The sequence below is a fragment of the Pteropus vampyrus genome, unplaced genomic scaffold (genome assembly GCF_000151845.1).
Source record: "Pteropus vampyrus isolate Shadow unplaced genomic scaffold, Pvam_2.0 Scaffold4, whole genome shotgun sequence".
In the NCBI taxonomy this organism is placed as follows: Eukaryota; Metazoa; Chordata; class Mammalia; order Chiroptera; family Pteropodidae; genus Pteropus; species Pteropus vampyrus.
In genome coordinates, this window is record NW_011888785.1 from 3,551,087 (window position 1) to 3,558,434 (window position 7,348).

Genomic DNA, 7,348 nt, shown 5'->3' on the forward strand with positions numbered 1-7,348 from the left:
TGTTCACTGTATTGTATATCCAGCACCTAGCACAATACCTAAAGCATACAAAAAGCCCAACACATATCTGCTGAATAAAGGCACAAAATTATGACTTCAGTTGCTGGTCCCTACTTCTGGTTCCTAAGCTCTATGGAAAGGAGAGAAGATAAAGCAGGATAAGTGAGGGCAAAGGGAAGGAATCCATTGTGTGATATGCACTCATAAGTACTGTTCGTATAGTCCTCACAACATCCTGTGATGTAGGTATTATGATTCTGAAGTACAGGAGGAAGAAACTCAAGTTCAGAGACATTAACTGCCCAAAGTCACAGAGCTGGGACTCAAATTCTGGTTTATATGTCTCAAAATCATGTGTCCTTTCCACTACCAATCTTGCCTTAACAATTTTTTTCCCCAGTAGACAGAAAAATATGGTTTGCAATTAAGGCTGAAACTATTCTGAGATAGTATTTTCTCCCTAAATAATGTGTAAAGCTTCTTTGCCAGATTGTGTGAATGATGGCTGCCATGAGATAACCAGAGAAGCATGAAAATGATGTAATCAAGCTGACATTTGTAGTTAGACTGAGTTAGGTCAGCCAGTAAGTGCCTTTGAAACGCTGTTTATAAATTTTAATAACTTACTTTATGTAATTAACAGGTAAGAAATACTTTAGTATTTTTTTTTCCTAGTTTGTTGGACATGAATGTAATTTGCAATTTTTATCAATGGTCAATTTTTCCTTTGTTATTTACTGTGTAACATAGATGCAAGAACTCAGTCACTTCAAAGGAAGCTCTATAATTTGAATAAGGCCTTAAGAACGTGGATCAAATTGAATAAAGCATGGAACTTTTGTTTTATTTTTTATTACTGTATGTTTATATTCTAGTAAGTAGATAAAAAGAACAGAATATTTCACTACTGCATTAGACTAACGATTGATCCAGACCACAATTCTGATGTCAAGAGAAATCTCGTGTGATGGGCCTTAGCAAATGGATGGAGGGGCACTGCTGTCCGCCCTGAAAAATATCTCAATGATTCCTTATACCTCGGAGTTACTCAGGCTCTTGCTGTTAGTAAAATGCCCAAATCTTTTAAGATATAACACATATTGTTTAATTTTCTTATTCATAAAAAGAGGAAAAACAGAAAAATAAATAAGACAATCAAAATCATGTAATCACATCACTTAGAACAAACATCTTTTGTAATTTGTGTCTCTTCAGGGTTTTTCTTTCCATGTGTTTTTCCAAAATATGTCTTTTCTAAAAATACCACTATGCCTTTTCCCAGTCAGTTAATTTTCATTTGACAATATACCATGATTATTACCATAGCCTTCAATATCCTCCTATAATACCGTTTTAATGGTTGCATAGTATTTCATCACATGAATTTGTCATTATATGCTTAACCAGCTCAGAATTACTGAGCATTTAGATTCTTCCAATTACTTTGTATTTTTAATGCTAAAAAAAAAAACAAAAAAAAATCCCTGTAATTTCTCTTTGAGCATATCTGTCAATATTTTTCTTAGCGTAATGTCTAGAAGTTTTGTGCAATTTATTATTTATGGTTTACATCGTCTCTTATTAAATCTAAGTATATACTATTGGAATTATTTACACATTATTTGATGTAGACACGTGTAAGTGTGTGTATTTTAATAGAGTATCTTTTCTTCTTGGTGTTTTAGAGATCTAGTCACCAAAATAGTTATGACAGAGAGTTCGCCCACATGTACTTGTGCTTAGTTTCAAGTTCTAAAGTAGTATAATTAGAATACCTGGACACAGAAGACAATAAATATTTGTTAATGTGTTAATTAGATCAAAAGAAAGTGACAACTAACTATAAATAAGCTCTTTCAGAGATGCCATGCTTATAACAGGTCTATTCATTCATTCTTTTATTTACCACATATTTTGTAAGACTCTATACTTTGCCAACAATTCTTTGATTAAAATTAAGTAGTTTAGTGTGTGTGGGGGGGGCAAATCAGCTGGTATAGTACAATGTGATAATTTTATAATGGGAGTATAAGAGCTGTCATCAGGGAAATTTGCCATCCAGGAAACACAAATTAAAACAACATGAGATACCACAACACACTCAAAAGAATGTCTAAATAACAAAAGAACAGATAATACCAAATACTGGAGAGGATAGGTAACAAATGGAACTCTCCAAAACTACTGATGGGAGTCTAAATTGGTACAAACATCTGAAAATTTGTCACATGTGAAAATTTGTCAGTATCTACTAAAGCTAAACATCTGCATCCCCTCTGAACTAGCAATTTACCTGGAAATATACTCAATAGAAATTTATGTAACCAAAAGACATGCACAAGAGTATTCTCATGAGCACTATTCAGAACAACTGAAAGTTAGCAGCACTATTAATGTCCATTGATAGCACGATAGAAATGCAAATTGTGTATATTTCAAAATGGAATATCAAACAACAATATGTTTTTATGCCACAATATATTTCTCCAGAAGTAATGCTGAGAATGAATTATACAGGGGCTAGGCTGCTGTTAAGAGGCTGATGTACTGACCTAGAATAAGTGTTTGAAATGGGGCTATGGTTCTAAATTATAGAGAAAAGAGGTCAGAATGTACATTTAGATGATAATATTGACAGGACAGCTTTCTAATTGACTGTATATTCATAAAGAATGGAAGAGTCTAGGAATACTCCCAGGCATCTGTCATAAAATACTAGGTGAAGTGGTCAAGTCACCATCTATGGCTGAAGAATCTGTATACTGCACAACCCCAAAAGGTTACTTTCAAATCTCAGGCATCATAGGTTTTTCATAATATATTTATTATGAAAAAATTCTGGCAAATAGTAGCAAAGTATCTTATTTAAGGGGCATACTCTTCCAATTCCCCTAAATGTTCCATTTGGACTAGTGATAGCCCTGATGTGGTGCTTAACACCCAGAACGAGAACAGAAGTGGAATGTGTTTTTATAGGTCAATGGGAAGAAGAAATGAATAATAAGCTCAGTTTTTAACTATTATACCTGAAGTTCATGAAATATTCAGTTAGAAATGAACGGCAGGAAGGTGAATATGTAGGTATGAGTTGAGGGGTCTTGCCTAGGCTAGCAACTAAATTTAGAAGTCATCACCATGTAGGAGTTAATTGATAGTGAGAAAAGATCAGCCCGCAAGAGTTGGAATTGAGAAGCAAAGAGGACCAAGGGCAAAAATCTGAACAATCTGGTTATCTAAAGAATGAAACGTATTACCAAGGCTAAAGATGGTCAACCAGACAGATAAGGGATGAAAACAAAGAATGGTGATGGAAAACTGTAGAATAGGGATTGAAAAATGCTATCTATCATTGGTGAGTAGGACTACCTTAGCAAGAACAATCTTAGTGACACGATGCAGGTAGGAGCCATTCAGAACAAATGGAGTAATTTTGTTTTTGTTTTTGTTGTTTTAGGATGAAAGAAATGAAAGGATGTTTATGCAGCGGGGACAACAAATCAGTTGAAGAGCTTGAAAAGAAAGAATGTGAGGAAAGAAAGATTTTAGAAAAAAATGGAAATATCTTAGACCCAAAACATAAATGAAAAAATCTGATTATGAGATGGAACACTTCATATTCCGAGACTGGACCTACAGCAGATGTGTTCAATTATATGAGTGATATGAAAGAGAGGACTCAAGAAAATTCATTCCTAAAGCTTCTATTTTGTCCATAAAATTGTATGGAAGGTCATGTGCTAAATGTGAGAAAAAGAACATAAAATGGCTGGGTAATGAGTTTAAAAAGAGCATGTAAAAGTTTAGAGGGGAGAAAGAGACTGAACTAATGAAGCAAAGTAATAATGGAATTGAGCTCCCTATTGCTGGAGGAGAATAGTGCCCCGGATACTTTCAGGACCCTTGGTCTTCTGGGTGTGACACAAATCAAGTGAGGGAAGATGAATAAAAATCCCCTGGATCTCTACAGGATTAATTCATTCAAAAAGGAAATAAAAAATACTCAACATGCAAAAGTCTTGTGAAGAAAATGAAGGAAAACCATAGAACATGTCAAAGGCCAAGGAAGACCTTCAGAAGATGTCCCACAGGAGGCAGAAGGAGATCCATGACCTTCTGAAGAAAAATTAAGCCAGGAAGCAGAAGAAAATCTTAGAAGTAGGATGACTATTCCTGGCCAGGGATTTAAAGAAGACATTCCCATTAGGCATCTGGACCCTGAAGGAATGCTAAGAGGAGTAGATGAGTTGGAAAGGCTTAGGGAAGAAAAAGAGCAAGAAACAAATTCGTGATGATGCATTGGAAGCAAAGACAGTCATGCAGTGTCCTTATCCTTTGTGCTTTAGGTCTTGAATTCTCTCATGTATGATAATAAAATCTGGCCCCTGCTTTCTTTCTGTTAGCATTTTCTGATGTATCTTTTACCTTTGTTTTAATCACCTGGTGGAATTTTGTTTTAGGTAGTTTTCTTGTTAACAGCATCTCACTGGATTTTGTATTTCGACCCATTTTCCAGGTCTATTTTTCAATTGGGAAGTTCCACCCATATGCATGAAAATAGTTCATTCCATGTTGTAAAGTAAAACATAACAAGTTACAAAGCAGCATATTTAATATCAGCTAATATATGTAGGCTAAAATCTCAAATTGCGTGTGTATATGTGTTTATATATACATACATATATCAAAAACTTAACTGTTTAATACTGTTTTTTGTTTATATGTATTTTTCAATGAACACATGTCACAGAATTAATTTTTTTAATAAGTAAGAATCAAATAATTTTCAACAAGCTTATAAGGGCAATGGGGCCACCTAAACTCTTGATGAAATAATGATTAAAATGTAAACCTCAAACCACCTCTGGATCTCTTAGCCAGAGGAATAAAACTGGCAATGATTACTATATATATATATATATATATATATATATATATATATATATATATATATATATATATAGTAATGTATATGATTATGTATACATACATACATACATACATACATATGTATATATATATGATTACCATATATATATATATATATGGTATAATCATATATATATACATATGTATATATGTACATATGTATATATATATGATTATACCATATATATATATATAATCATGTATATGATTATGTATACATATATACATACATACATACATACATACATATGTATATATATATATGGTAATCATATATATATACACATATGTATGTGTGTGTGTGTGTGTGTGTGTGTGTGTGTGTGTGTGTGTGTGTATAAATAAACAGAATTCCTAAGGGACATTACCAAACATCTGAGTTCAGAGATCGCCCATTTTCATTAATACCAAACTCCACAGAGATGTCGTTCCCTCCAGAAATATTTAGAAGCTCTGAAGAAAGTGTAGTGTGATCCTCAGTGTGCTATTCAGTGTATGGAGGATGCAAGAACATCAAAGAGGAGGGGACTAAGGTATTTGTAAGAGAGTGATTGAAATGATGCCCCAGCGTGCAGATGGAATTTAAGCCAATGAGAACCTTTTGGACTTGTAGAAAGGGAGGTTGTGGAGAGGAACTGGAGATCAAGATGTGATGAGAGAGAGCATTATGGGAGTAAGCTGTGTGAGAGCACAGGAAACAAAGGACGCTGTGGTCACATTGTCAGTTCTTGTCATAGATTTTGGAGATGGAGCTGTTCTAGCTAATAATACGTTCCCACAAGTGACTCTTGAGAATTATTGCTGAGGTACAAAAATTACTCTATGAAATGAAACACAAAGAGACTAAACGGTTACAGAGAAGGACCATCTTCAGAGATGTTTAGGCCTCCCCAAAGAGATGCTGCAGCTATGGGAGAGGGGAAGATTATGATAGAATTCTCATAATAAGGTCAGAAGGAACCAGTGAAGAATTTGATGCACAATAGCTGAACTGGTTAAATAGCTGGTAGTGTATCAAAGTGGGTACAGAAGAGCTGGAATCAGCTCTGTGGAGCCAGGAGAACGTGGTTCTTGGAGCATTTAGGAAGAGAAGCTTCATCTCAAAGGAGCTACAAAGAAAGCACTATTCTGGAAAGAATCAGACTTTAGAGAAGACAATTAGCTGAATGGAGCACTCTGCAGAGTGATAGAAGGAACAGAGAAGTTATTCCCAATGCAATAAGGATTTAAAGCATCGTAGAATAGAGGAATGTTGCCAATGGGAAGATAAAACTAGAGGAGGGAGTGTAAAATAGTATAGCAGAGCACAAGATAAGATAGATTGCAGGAGACACTTTCATCCATGTCCCTGGCAGTCTTTCATCATCATATGCAACTAAGTCCTGGTGTCACTGTAGAGGAGAGGAGATATGGTCAGTAGTGAAGCAGGACCCCAGGTTCTGGAGTATGCTGGTGACCATTGCTTCTTGGCCTTTTGGCTAAGATTAAGTGTAAAGTACCCTGGTGGCTAATTGTGGTTGGTAGCCCACATTAGAAGGATCAGAAATGGAACAGTAAGTTCGTAGTGGTTTAAGACCCTAATATTTTCTACCTTCTATATCTATAGCATGAAAAATTAGAATTTATATTTAGAATGATTAAACCTAGAGAAAATTCTCAGTGATCAAAGAAAGACAATATTCTTCTAACAACAAATATTAATAGATCATGAGGTTGTTCCTTATAGCGTACTTGCTAAACTAGGAAAGTAGACAAAGACTATTTTTAAAGTTAGTTTTAAAAAAAAATACTCAAAATAAAGTATTTGAGACTTAGCCACTGGATACTCAGAAAACTCAGTTATTAAAAAGACCATTTCCTTTAAGAATGTTCAAATATGGATGTATTTGTTCTTAATGGTAAACTAAAAATTGGTGAAAGGATAAAAGACTGAATGAAACTTTTGAGGGGTATGCCAGTGAAGTGCATCAATCACCTTTTACAGTGATAGAATTTGTTACAACACTACCAAGAAGAACGGATAATATGTACCTGAGCACATGGGAGTCAGAGGTTGCAAGACAGATCTCCTTCTCAGTTTAGAAGATTAGGGAAATTACTCATAGACTCTTAGGAGAGAGCACTTTAAAAAATCTTCCATCTACATGGTAGAATACCTGCCCTAAAGGTACTCAGAATGAAACCGGAGTCTAAGGGCACCTGCACAGAAAAAGTTATACTTTCTCCTTGTACAGACACACATTCAGACTGAAGAATTACTTCTTCGGTCATCCTTGATTAACATCAACTAAACCATAAGTTACATAACTGAGAAACTAGGAGAAAATAGTTGTATAAAAGCCAACCTTATAGCTACAAATCAACATTGACATAAGTAGCCAAGAGTCCAAGAGGGGAGTTATGATGGAATTCGCCAATTTGG

General features: G+C 34.8%; 1 pseudogene; it reads left to right on the top strand.

The window, feature by feature from the left end:
• The first annotated feature begins 4,005 nt into the window (after positions 1–4,005).
• On the top strand, positions 4,006–4,350 carry LOC111742012 (annotated as a pseudogene).
• The last annotated feature ends 2,998 nt before the right edge of the window (positions 4,351–7,348 follow it).